At 42.7% G+C, this 13,473-nt stretch overlaps 1 protein-coding gene across 3 annotated transcripts in view; it reads left to right on the forward strand.

Moving 5' to 3' along the window:
* The first annotated feature begins 4,369 nt into the window (after window positions 1-4,369).
* Window positions 4,370-13,473, forward strand: part of LOC150077618 (uncharacterized) — a 60,211-nt gene continuing 51,107 nt past the window's right edge. For all 3 annotated transcript variants that reach the window (XM_090386578.1, XM_090386579.1, XM_090386577.1), the window contains exon 1: window positions 4,370-4,514. The gene's annotated coding sequence lies outside the window, so the exon portion shown is untranslated. The remainder of the gene's footprint in view (window positions 4,515-13,473) is intronic.

Below are 13,473 nucleotides of genomic sequence, written 5' to 3' on the forward strand. Positions count from 1 at the left end.
AGGAGAGAAGGGCTAATCACTGTCTTCTTAACTGGTGCTGGGTGTTGCCAGGATGTCCTGGAAGTGATTGGGAGAATGAGGGCTACTGGTAGATAGTCTGACATGAAGGCTGTTTCCGGTTGGCTGTCTACGGTGAGGGTGTCTGTTGCAAATATTAGGTCTAACAGGTTAGTGCCTCTGGTAGGGGAAAAATTCTGGAGGGTCAGACCTACTGAAGCCAGATTAGAAGATAACAATTTGCGAAGAGTGTGTTGGCCTGAGCTGATATTAAAGTCTCCACACACTAGTAATGTTGCTTTAGGGTGGCATTGATTAATGATCCAGTTAGAAATCTCTTGTAAAGTGTTCTTTACTGTGGGAGGGGGGATGTAGACTGTGCACACGTCAAGTCTGTGGCCTTGAATACTGAGTGAGACTCTTGCAGCTTCAAACAGTTCTGTTTTTAGAGTGGCTGAGCTAGTCAGTGAGAATTTTTGGGTGTTGTAGAGAATGCCTACGCCACCACCAGTCGTCCGTTCCCTGAAGGCAAAAATGCCCGAGAAGCAAGTGGGTTGAGAGAATGCGAGGTCTTCTTCATTGGGGGACAGCCATGTCTCTGTGATACAGATGATGTCATACAACCCTGACAAGAGAAGAATTTCCATTGTCTGAAGTTTATTTCTCAGACTTCTAGTATTTTGATAGAAAATTGTGCACATTAAGGAAGTTTGGATGTATGTCCTTGTTGGAGCTCTGATGGCCTTCATCACTCGTCTATCGTTCGTTCTGGAGGTAGTTCTCACTTCAATCTTCATATGTCTTCCCTCAGGCGTTAGTGGCGGGAGATCATGTCGCTGGAAAGCTTCTGTGAGAGAGTTTGAACCTTTAAGGTCTTGTTCGGTATAACCGGAATGTTCTTCCCCAACCTTAGACTTAGTGGCGAGTCTGAGTCAGGTTTTCCTTTCATTATTTGTGGTTTCAATACGTTGGGGATACCGCATCGAGGTAGAGGTACGCTTTGTAGCGTAGAAGTGTTTGACTAGTGCCCCTGCAGGCCAAGAAGATGCAAAGCTGAGTAGTTTGTAGTTTGATTCTGCTGTAGTAATTTTGAATGATGCATAGTATGGTTGTTTGGTCGTGAGCCTGGTAACTTCTGTGTCTATGCCTAAGTCTTCATTTAAATAAGACCACATCTGTTCAACAGTTGTCTGTGGAGAAAGCCTGGAGACAAAAATTGATTTTTCATGTGTAGAGATTTTTAGTGGAATTGCATGTGTTTTCGTTGAGTTAGCAGTCCCGACTGTGGGCTTCATGTTGTAGTTTGGCTTCTGTGGTGCAGTTACTTGATTTCTTGTGTATTTCTGCTTCTCTTTGCACGGTGTCATCTTCTTAGGAGATTTTGGGTGTCTTGGTTTGGTTGTTTCTTCGATGTGGGGGCGAGATGAATAATTTCGGTATGTTTTGCTGTGGTTCAGAAATTTTTGGGTGCGATTTGGTTGATAGGAGAGCTCCGGTGCCTCGGATTGTAGACTTTGCACGCTGGGAATTCGTTGCTCCTCTTCCTCCGGTTCGTGCGGTCTGACCCGTATGCTGGGGGCATTCTTCCAAGGTGTGCGGACAGTTGAATTATTAGATTTAAGGACGTTTGCAAATGTAGCACATCGGCTTACTTCTGAGTCTTGGACGGAATGGTTTTGTATCCGAGACGGGAGAAAATGGGTGGTACTGACCTTTTGTGATTTATGTTAGGAGGGGTAAGAGCAGGTATGGAGTTCAGACGCTGGTTCTCCAGGAGGGGGAAATCGTTCATTGCGTTGAAAACTCTTATTCGCTCCTAATGTTTTTTCCTTGAATCGCTTGGTATTGATCCTGTGTGGGGGATGATCTTCATCCGTTGTCTTTTCCTGTGATCGAGAATGATTTTTTCCTTGGGAAGAACACTGTTCGTTCTCGCCTTCTGATGGGGTCTGTTGGAGACCAGTGGATTCGGCCTGATCAAGGATGTCGATCGAGGCCTCAGCGGAGCCGCTTCTTCTGGGATTTGTAGCGGAAGGAACGTGACTAGATTTCGTTTTACACTCAGGACAAATTAATACGATATTGGTCTTTTCATAATTTTTATAAATCTTAATAAGGTCCTGCGCGTTGAGAAGGTTTACAAGCTCTCTAGAATCCTCGGACTTATTCAGTTCGATTTTATTGTAGATGTCTAGAAGAATGAGCTTGATGTCCTTGTTACATCGGTGCAGAGATGTGACGTTATCATGCAGTTCTGCAAGGTTCCCTTTCATCATGCTGAAGCCGAATTCCATTTTCGAAATGACGTCGGATGAGGTCTCCTGGAGGTTCCTTAGCTCGTTTTCCATGCAGTTGACTCTTGACATCACAATTTCGGAACTGCTGACGATCGCTTCCATGACGGTGGAATTACTTTCCGTAGTCATTTTATGCTGATGTTCGAGTTTTGCGACTACGTTCTCTGTCAGACGCATGTGAGAATCTTTTAACTGATCTAGTCCGGATACCAATTCCGTAATGGCGACTTGAATTGGGTTTACAAGGACTCTCAGCTCATCTTTTGTAGGTTCCCTTGAGTTGTCTTCACGCAGTGCACAGTTCTTCCCGCGGATAATTATCTCGTGTTCGTCCCGGTTGGGTGCAACGGGTCGCCATCTCTGGCACAAATGAAACGGCGATAAAAGTCCATTCCGTAATCGGAGAAAAATTTGGGGGTCAAAGTGGAAATTCCGCAAAATGAACTGCGCTTTAAGACAACGGCAAACTTGGAACGCGGTCTATTGTTCGGTGACCCCCCAAAAACAAAATTTTGTTTCCCCCGTGCTTCTTCGGTGAATTAATTTCGGTTGCCAATCGGTCGGGGCAGCGTTAACGCTACGGGCAAATGGGCCATGGCCGGGGCCTCACCCGAAGAGGGCCTCATTTCCGGCGTAAATATTTTCGAAAGCGGCGATAAAAACTCAAATAACATTAGTTTTTATTAACGACTGAACCCGCACTCGAACTGGGTTCCGTTGCCGAAGAGTTGAGCGAGCAACAGAACCGCGCCATATTTTTTTCTTTCTCGACTGCGAATGCGCCAATGTGGAATTATTTTCGAAGTCGACGCATGCGTGTCAGCTGCAAAGAGCAGATTGTTGGTGGTGGAATTCGTTTCGCCCACTCTCACCCACAAACTACAAATTAACCTGATGTATCGGTCACACGGCTTCAATATAAATATCTTTCCTTGATCCGCCTTTTCATTTAAATATCTTTATTGCAGGCAGTGATTGGTTCCATGATTGCCTGATGCAATAATACCCACAACAGCGACAATGCTAGGGGTTTAACATTAAATAACTTATACAGGAAAAATTACTTAAAACATATATTAGGACATAAATCGTATAATTACATATTTTACATATAAAATTAATATTAACATGTGAAATGAAGACACACGAAAAGCGATGAAAGAACGATGACTGGGTTGAAGACGAGAGCTGGTCCCTGATGATGCGTCTTCTGGACGATTTGTCCTCTATCCACTCCCTGTAGTCCATATCCTGGACGTTGTGGAGCATCTCCATGGGCAGGAATCTATCCCCTATCCTGAGCCTCCACGCCACAGACTGCAGAGAGGGGAGGGCTCTTAAGGGTTTCGGGGGGGGGGATCCTCCAATTGAACATCTGCCAAAAATTTGGCGTATTGACTTCACCCGCTATCATTTTATCACGGTCACTCATTCCATCACGGTCCACTCAAAGCGCGTGTACTTCTGTACTCTCGCGCACTGCTATAATTTGAGTCTAAGCCCGGATTCGCACCTACATCTTCAGGAGGGAACCGTTACGTGCAGCCATTGAAGAGGCTTCTGCGAGCGCCGTTTCTCCAGACTCACCGAATGTAGAGCGTCGAAAGAAAACGGCGTTTTCGTGTGGGTGGTATTTTCTCGCTCGTTTCTAGCAGGTTAGGGGTCGCTGAGGCCCCGAACCATCGCGAAACCCTAGCGGGCAACAAATTTCGCGTGATTTCCTATTCTCAAAGAAAGTTCGGACTACGCGAGGTGAGCAGTCCAAACTTTCCTTATTGGTCCCAATCGAACTTCGCTGCGGAGATGGGGGAACTGTCGTTACATCGAATTTCCGACTGTTCTTTCAAATTTCTGTGGACACGTGCGCGCTCAGTCGATGCGAGATGACAACGGCGGCAGTTACGGTGCGACTACCGCCGTTCCGTGGTAACGAGGAACTGCGATGACCTTGCGAGCGGAAAGTTAAAAAAAAAAAAAGAAAACGCGAGAGCGCAACTACACGAAGTAGAGGCGCAGGCGCAGGCGTTAGTTATAATCGTGTCACACGTACTCCAGTGGAAAACGAAAGTAACTGAACGGGGAATTTCGACCTGCACGAGGAAGTTGTTGTTTCGTTCCACGAATTCAGTCGACGTCTCGTCCGCTGCGCAGAGTAGTCCCATTAGAAGGGTGTGAAGATCGCGAGACGGCTGCGACTGCTTCGTGCTTGTGACTAAACAGGTAAGAACGTTTCGGCTCTAAAATTAAGAGAAGTGGCCCAATTTGGGCATCGCTCACTGAAGGTTGCGCTTCGTTACACCTACTCGTGTCAACTGTAGAGAAACATTTCAGTTGAGAGGGGGAGGAGGTCTTTCAAAGTGTCCCACACTGTACAAGTGAAGTGTCACCCCAAACTGAGCGTGAAACGCAGCGGAATCCAAGCTGGCAATTCTTCGAGCAGCGCGTGCGAATTTAATTGTAAAACCATTAATGAGCCGTAGGCGAGAATGTTTATCGACAGTTTATTTACCCCGAAAGGTTCGCCCCCTGTACAGCTGAGCTACGAGGGAGCTCTTCGGGGGGCCCCTACGCTCCAACAGTAACATTTAATTACGATAATAACAACAAATGGTTTTTTCCTTCTATGGTAACATCGTTTATTTTAATTGGCCATGGTGGTGATCATTAAATTTTAAACTACATTACTTTAGTCTAGTCAGCTCTCCTTTATGCACTTGCGTCAACCTGAGATTTGGAGTCATTTATTATATGATTGTAGTTTGTATGTTGAACATAGAGAAAGGCTAAAAGTGAAGATTGGCAATTTAGTTAGAGGCTGTGAAAGTGACCTTATTGCTAATCAGGATAAATTTCAAGCACTGCAAGAATTCTGTGTAACTGTGTTTCAACGGAGAAGACATTGCAATAATAATGTAATGCTTACTCATTAAGATTTGGTTATATGCACTATCTGTTTTTTTGTTTTTTTTTAGTTTGTTTATATTGTATGTACAGTATATGTGTGTGTGTGTATATATGTAAATCGTACCACTACAAAAATACGTTAAACGATATAACTTGAAAAGATTTGATTACAAAACGAAAGAACTACAAAATAAATTCGTCATCACGAATACAGGTAAGGCCAATTACATCTTGGGAGTTATTTGCAAAATGTTCTCCATTCACACGCTTAAAGAGGAGATACATGCAAGCTTGTGAACTGCACACCTAGCAGCATTACCAAAATAATTAAAGCCACGCACAAAAAACACTCGGACTGAAAATAGGAAGTACCCGTTCGTATACTGTACTGTATTGGATCCCCAAATTCCACGAAGTCCCGATTGGAAAGAGATTCGTCACCTCGGGCAGAAACAGCTGCGTAAAACCTTCCACTAACTTAATGGGGGACAAATTAAATATTACAGCCAACCGACTCACTAATACCAAAATTATTTCCAATAACAAAAAATATATTGAGACTACGTCAAAAACAAAAACAATAGTATCAGAAGCCTGATGTACACTTGAGACTTTAAAGACCTTTTCATCAGCATATCCCACGACGACTTAATCAAAGTCCTTTTACACTAGTACGAAAATTGTCAAAATATAATGGAATGCAGTAAACGGTATTGGCACGACCTCATTAATCTTATGTCAAAAACAATTACGCGCTTATGGGGGCTAGCAGTTCCTGCTCCATAGCCAACCTTTACCCGCTTTATTTCTAAAACAATATCGAAGAAGAAATTACATTCTACAGATATATTGATGACGTCCTGGTTATCAATTTCGGCCTTATAGCCCACGAAATTCATCCCACAGAATTAACCATAGAACGCAGTAACCCGAATAGCAACTTACAAGCTTACTTACTATCTGGACAGCTTACTTACCATTTGGACAGCGAGATGTCCAGCACCAAAGACAACATTATGATAAGAGAGACCATTTTAGCTTCCCAGCTGTAAAGCTTGTCAACTGGGAGAGCAATCCAGCTAAGCATATCCATGGCAACACTATCACAAACCAAACAAACAAGTTAATACACAACCGCAATAACATAGATAACATTACGGAAGCAATTAAAAACCTCATACACACTCTCATCGAGAATAATACACCTCCCAACTACAGCAGACACCATATTAAAGCCGCCATACTTGCGAACCTCAACATACACCACCCAATCCCAATTGACGCCAATCCCAATACACTTATTGAAAATACAACGAAACAGTTCGCAACTATAAATGACCCGCCCGTAGCCTACGATTACCAGGTTGGCTAAAAGTCTGTACCCATTATCAAATGAAGATAAAAACTTCCCAATTCTGATCCCCGGGTTTACTGCGCCCAGAAGAGGCTCGTCTTCTGACCGCGCTGTAACCCGGCCTACCAAACTCTTTCGTCCACCCCTTCCCAAACCAGAGAACCTAAATATTGAGAATTTATCACGTGCAACAAACTCCCAACGGCGGAATAACTGTGACTAAGGTGCGCAATACACACGACCTTTATATCCCTTCGTCTAAATGCAGTGACACAGGGTGAAAATTCACATTGAAGGAGGCTGTAAATATGTATATAGCTATCCTCCCGGACATACAAGGGACGTTATGCCTTAGAAAAGTTATACTGGCCCTGTCCAGAGGATAACACCTCCTAGTGATATCATATGCAGATGATTTAAAGATCTTCACAAAAATAAATTTGACCGATGAAGCCAAAAACGCCACAGTAACCATCAACAAGACCTTATCAGAAGTACAGCAGTACCTCAAGAATTTTGACCTGCAAGTGAACCCTGAGAAATCTGCCATCATGGTATTCTCTCTTAAACCCATACCAACCATAATTCAGCCTGCGATTGACGGAGTCCCGATCCCCTGCGTTGAAAAGCAAAGAGATCTGGGTGTAATCTTCGACAGAAAATTACGATTCCATCACCATATAGAAGAACCCTGCTAAATTCAACAAGAAACGGTGGGTTGCCAAGCAGCACTTGCTACACATTTACAACAGAAACCTGATAAAAATGTATATCAGGATGATGATTTTTGGAAGTGTACTGTATGGAGTAGAGTTGTGGGGCTCAGCTGCAGACACCACAATTAAACCATTAAAAGCCGCTGAATACTGGCTCCTGAAGTGGGCAACCTGGAAGTGTCATCTCCCACCACAGCAGCGCACAACACCGATGGCCAACGCGCTGAATTTAACCAGGTTTTCAGCATTAATGCACGAGAGAAGACTCATCTTCACCGTAAAAATGATTGCCGGGAGAGTCTCAGCACCCAACGTTTGGGACACCGTGTGCTGGCGGATTCCCCAACCAGGTCTCCGCTCCACTCCCAAGCTTCTTGCTCTTCCTTCGAGACTACATTTGAAAGATCGGTTCCTGCCTTATCAGAAGCTCCACCTGGTTCAATCCCTGGATGCTGACTTATTTAAAATCATAGATGATAAAAAGTATAGACGGATCATCCTAGATCTGCACGTGGTCTCCAGAACTACCAACTGATCTCAGATCGTAATGGCGGGGCAAGAGACTCTCAGAAAACTGGACTTGAGGAAAAGCTTTTGTTATCACAATTTGTTATTTTTGTTATTTTGTATTAGTTTTCCTTTCAAGTCAATGTTATCTGCTATGAGTACTTTTTTTTTTTATTATATAATTTGCTTATAATTAATCTTTACAATTTCTTTATTATCTCTGCCGTTTGTTAACCTCTGGCATGGTGCCGTGAAGGGTATTGTATGGTCGTGGTACCTGCGTGTACTGGTGAACTGTACAATAAAGATCTTATTTATATAGTAATTAACATACTTATTGTATTGAATCGTACCAACACATATTATACCGGTATAAACGCATCATTTCATTTACATAGGTTCCTTCTGACATCAGAGGCAACCCCTCCCCCCCCTACAAGCGCAAACAAACCCTCTCAAGACTTTCAAAACATTTGTATTGACGCAGGATACATTGCCTACAGCAATTTCACTATCACGCCACACTCTATGAAAGGCGCGACTGCGCAGCATAATCTAATGAACGCATAAAACAAGCAGAAGGGGTGAATTGACCCCTTTTCAGTGTGACCGCCACAGACAAGACCGAAGAAAGAACCTTTCTCATTTATTCTGATTCGTACCCGTTGGGCTTTGTGTCGCCTATCCCACTTTGCCGCTTCAAGTTTGCAAAAATTAAAATTAAAAATTTTTTTACTAAAATTAAATATTATTTATTTTCATCTAATTTCTATTAATTTTAATTTTATTAATAATTTATTATTATTCATTTATTAATTTTAATTCGATCACTTAAAAATTAATAACGGGCAAAAGTGGAATGGGGACAGCAGAAACGGGTAAGAAGGAGACTTTCTTTGGTGTGGATATGGTTCTGCTCAAAACCCCCGATGAAGTAGCAGACCGATGGCCAAGTGAGGGAATCTTATTTGCGATTTTCATTTTTTATTATTATTGTTATTTAATAATAATTATAAGATATTGTACAGCATAATTTTACGTTTATTCCCATTTCATCAATATAACGTTAATATTCAGCCCCCCCCCCGCCCCCAGGCTAAGCTAGTTTACCGTTACTAACTTGGTCCACATACACCTAATTCCGTACAGATAAATACCATTAAATTAAATAAAATCGACTAATATATGTATGTATGTATATATATACGTGTGTATGTGTTCATAATGTTTTCTTTTTCTTTTTGTTTTTTTTCTTTTTTTGCTGGTGCGGCATGAGCCTCAGGTTTGCGTGGAACCGTGTGCGCAGGCGCAAGGTCCTATCGCTACAACCCCCGCACTTCTGTGGAAAGCGAAAGAAAATGTCGAGAAATGAGGCGTTCCTGTTAACCTTTGGTGACGCCAGCGGGGCACACGGAGGTTTAATCCTTATCGGCTCCGGCTGTAATTAATTAAATTTAATTTAATTTAAACGAATAACTGCAGTGGACGCGGCAGGGCTGTTCTTAATTTACAAATAATTCTGGAAAATAATTACTTTACGATTAATTATATTTGTCCGCGTTGAGGACGTTAAAGGAAAGGCAAAAAAACTCATTTACTTTAAAGTTGCAAATTAAAATTAAAAAGATTGTTTTGTTCTTTATTATGCAGTGGTGTAAATAAAAAACGGAATGATCAGCTTCGATTAACAGTTACGAGGGACGCTACAGGGTTGTTTCCCATTAAAACCACTGTTGAACCACTTGAAAATCAGTAGTCCACTGGTTTACAAACTACTCGGATCTACGGACCCTTCCAAAAACCAAAACAAGTTTCGGTCTCTCTCTCTCTCTCTCTCTTTGGGTCCGTCTGTGTAATATCAGAGTATCGGTATCTTAGGATACCCCAATAAACTGTGTTATTAATTTTCACGCGGTTTAAGAGCAGTTTTAAAAGACTAATATATTTAAGGGCAAAGGCCTCGTGCTACAGGGTACAATGACTAACATATAGGTGAGTGCAAAAGCATCATTTCAACTAAGCCATCTACCAAAGTAGTTAATTAATTTGGCATCGTTTCGATTATTCGTCACCCACCGAGGAGATGCCCACAAGCTTTGAAACGGTGCCGTCTGGGTGGTGGTGGTGGTACCCGCCGAGAATAAATAACAATAGTCTTCTCCACTGGTGAGGTGTTACTTATTCGAGCTAGTACAATACCATAGCAACTCGTTGTGAAAGCATTCACAATATGAGATAAAACCAAAACGATGCCAATTTAATTAATTAATTAATTTAACTACTTCGGTAGATGGCGACGTTAAAATGATGCTTTTGCACTAACCTATTATGTGCGAGTGGTTTTAATATAAAATAACCGCCGCATTTTAGGGCAAAAGCCTCAAGTTGCGTACTCAGTTAACTCACTGGGTGTTCCGTCATTGCAACACCAGGATACTTGACCACCCATCTTCGGTGGGTAAGGAGGGTGCCTGCCCGCCCACCGAAGAAGAGCCAATCATATAACTCAATACACCACTTGATGCTTTTTCCCTAAAATGCGACGTAATTCAAATTTCTCGACACCATCAGGCATCTCTCATATTGCGCAATTATACTGCGCAACTGCCTAGCCACCATTGCAATACCAGGGTGCCCGCCCGCCCACCGACCGAAGAGAAGTCAATCAGCTTCGAAACGTGTGGGTGGTGGTGGTAGCATCCGTTCAGAAAAAGTAAGACAGTCTTTTCCTATGGTGCGCAGTTACTTATTCGAGGTAGTGCATAAATATGATGGCAACTCGTCGCGAAGGCATTCACATTATGAGATACAACTGAAACGATGCCAATCTTTTAAGCATTTAGTAGTTGCTGCGAGCAGATCTCATTCATTTGCGCTAACTTGTAATAATAATAACCTTCGATTACTGAAAACTCGCTTAAAACAGAAATGGGCGTTAATTTAATTAAATGATAAATAAATAAATGTTTATTTTTGCAAAGTAAACGCGGCGCAATATCACATCGGGGCAACGAGCGCCGGGGTTCGCATCGAGAAAATCAGAATAACATACGGCATACAAATACAACACACGCGACAACAAAACGAAGGGCTGCGAAATACAGCGTACAAATGTTATAAAAAAAAAAAAATCTCCCTCGTATTGCGACTGGTCAGAATTGCAGGGGTGCGCACACGTTGTGACCTGACTCGCGGCATTTTTTCTGTAAGGTCCTCTATTTCAGATCGTGTACATTTTATTATTATTACCGTCAGTTTATTTCCCTTAGGAGAACACCCGGTTACAGCCACTGGCCAGGGGGTGATCGTACAATTATGAAATATCTGATTTAGAAGTACATCTCATCTGGAATAGAAAATACGTACTTGAGTTATTAATTACCCGCTAAGGCTTTTACTACTTAACTCCAGAATAAATAAATTGGTAAGAACATAATACCGTGAAAATTGAAGCGTACCTTCTGCTTAAACACACACACACAAGTGGCTGTTTCACCATATTTACATAAACACAAATATTTACAGCCAAACAACGTACAGCGTGTCAGACCATCTACCAGTAGGCCTCATTCTTCCAATCACTTCCAGGACATCCCGGCAACATCAGGCACCAGTTAAGAAGCCAATGATTAGCCCTTCTCTCCTCAATGCAGAGAAATGCTGCTTCGTAGCATCCATTTTTTCTTGGGAAGCCCTAAACCAATATTGATCCAGAGCTCGGGCTGCAGTCTATTGCTCGAACTGCAGCGTCAAAAACAGTTTCAATCTCCTGTCAAAGCAAAGCATGGTGGACCCAAGATCTCAGCCTTAAATTTCGGAATAAACAAAGACTACATGCAAAATGGAAAGCAAAATCAGACCCACTAGACAAATTGCATACTCAAGAGCCCACGCTCAGTTCAATAGAAGCAAATCTGAAGCCATTAAAGCCTACATCGACAAAACAATCAAGATCAGGAAGGCACCATTTAAGGCAAGGCATGATGAATTCCCCCAACAACTTAATCCAATTGAATGGCTAGACTGCATCACAAAATTTAAGCCAAAATCAGCGTCAGACCTTAAGAGCATTAACAACAGTTGTCAGCGAGATGTCCTCTTCCATCATCATCACAAAAAGAGAGCTTATCCAGGCCATCAATGATATCCCACCAACGTCTTGCACTGGATATGATGGGGTCCCACAATTCATTCTTAAAAGCGTTAGTGTATTCATCATTGATGTACTCCTAGGTATCTTCAATGGAATCCTCACAACGCAAAGTTTCCCAACAGCCTGGAATCAGTATATTGTCCAACCAATTCCCAAAACTCAAGGAGCGACATTAATTTCACTATTCAGGCCAATAATGAAAGCCTCATATCTGCTCAAAGTCATAGAGAAGTGCCTTCTTCCCATCCTAACCAACCAGGTTCTGCCATGTGAATCGCCATACATTCACTATGCCTTGAAACGCAGGTCCACCATTACCAACCTATTGCAAACCACCAACACCATTCTGGGGGGGGGGGCTGAGATAGGGCCGAGATGGCAATTGTTTATCTGGATATCCAGTCTGCATTCGACAACATAGACATCCAGCCCCTCATGCAACTTTGTGAGGATGGATACCAGATAAAAGGCAATATACTGGAATTCTTGAAATCGCTACTTATGACCAGGGTCCTTCACTTGACTGTGAATAAAAAATCTTTCACAAGGAAAGTTTGTGTAGGTGTTCTCCAGGGCGGAGTTCTTTCAGGGCTCCTCTTTACAGCTGCCACCCACCCATTCCTGTGTCAACAAACAGAATTTATCAGTTATGATGACGACTTGAAGCTCCTCTATCGGATCAACGGAACCGCCCGACCTGATTCTGTTTCTGGAAACATTATCAACAGCCTCAAGAATCTGATTACATACTTGGCACAGTTTTCTCTTAAAATAAATCCAAAAAAATCTGCACAAATGGTATTTTCCCTCAAATCAAACCCAACGCAACTAAATCTGGAAATCCACGGAACCCCCATCACCCCAGTCATCAAGCACAAAGATCTCGGCGTTAACTTCGACCCCAAACTCAGTTTCAAACACCATGTTGCAGACATTCACAAGGTCTGCTGATCAAGATGGCTTGCCAAACAACACCTCCTTCATGTCACAGAGCCTGAGTACACGCTCCAATACATATCCGGTTTCTGCAGCCAGCCATCACCTACGGGTCAGAAATCTGGGCGTCGGCAACGAAAACCACGCTAAAAACCATTGCATCTGATGAGTACTGGCTTCTTCGGTGGGTTCTCTTCAAGCATAAACTGCCACCACTCACACATACTTCAGATATCACCCAACTTATAAATTACAGAAAAGTCTCCAAACGGATCTTCACCCTCTGATTGCTCGTGTCAATTAAAATGACAGCGGGTGAAGTCAATACGCCAAATTTTTGGCAGAGGTGCAATTCGAGGATCCCCCCGAAACCCTTATGAGCCCTCCCCTCTCTGCAGTCTGTGGCGTGGAGGCTCAGAATAGGGGATAGATTCCTGCCCATGGAGATGCTCCACAATGTCCAGGAGATGGATGTGGACTATAAAAAGTTCATAGAGGACAAACCGTACAGAAGACGCATCATCAGGGACCAGCTTTCGTCTTCAACCGAGTGACTGTCATCGTCCTGTCATGTGTCTTCATTTCACATGTTAATATTCATTTTATATG

Source organism: Mastigoproctus giganteus, chromosome 12 (genome assembly GCF_048544385.1).
Source record: "Mastigoproctus giganteus isolate SK-2022 chromosome 12, ASM4854438v1, whole genome shotgun sequence".
Lineage (NCBI taxonomy): Eukaryota > Metazoa > Arthropoda > Arachnida > Uropygi > Thelyphonidae > Mastigoproctus > Mastigoproctus giganteus.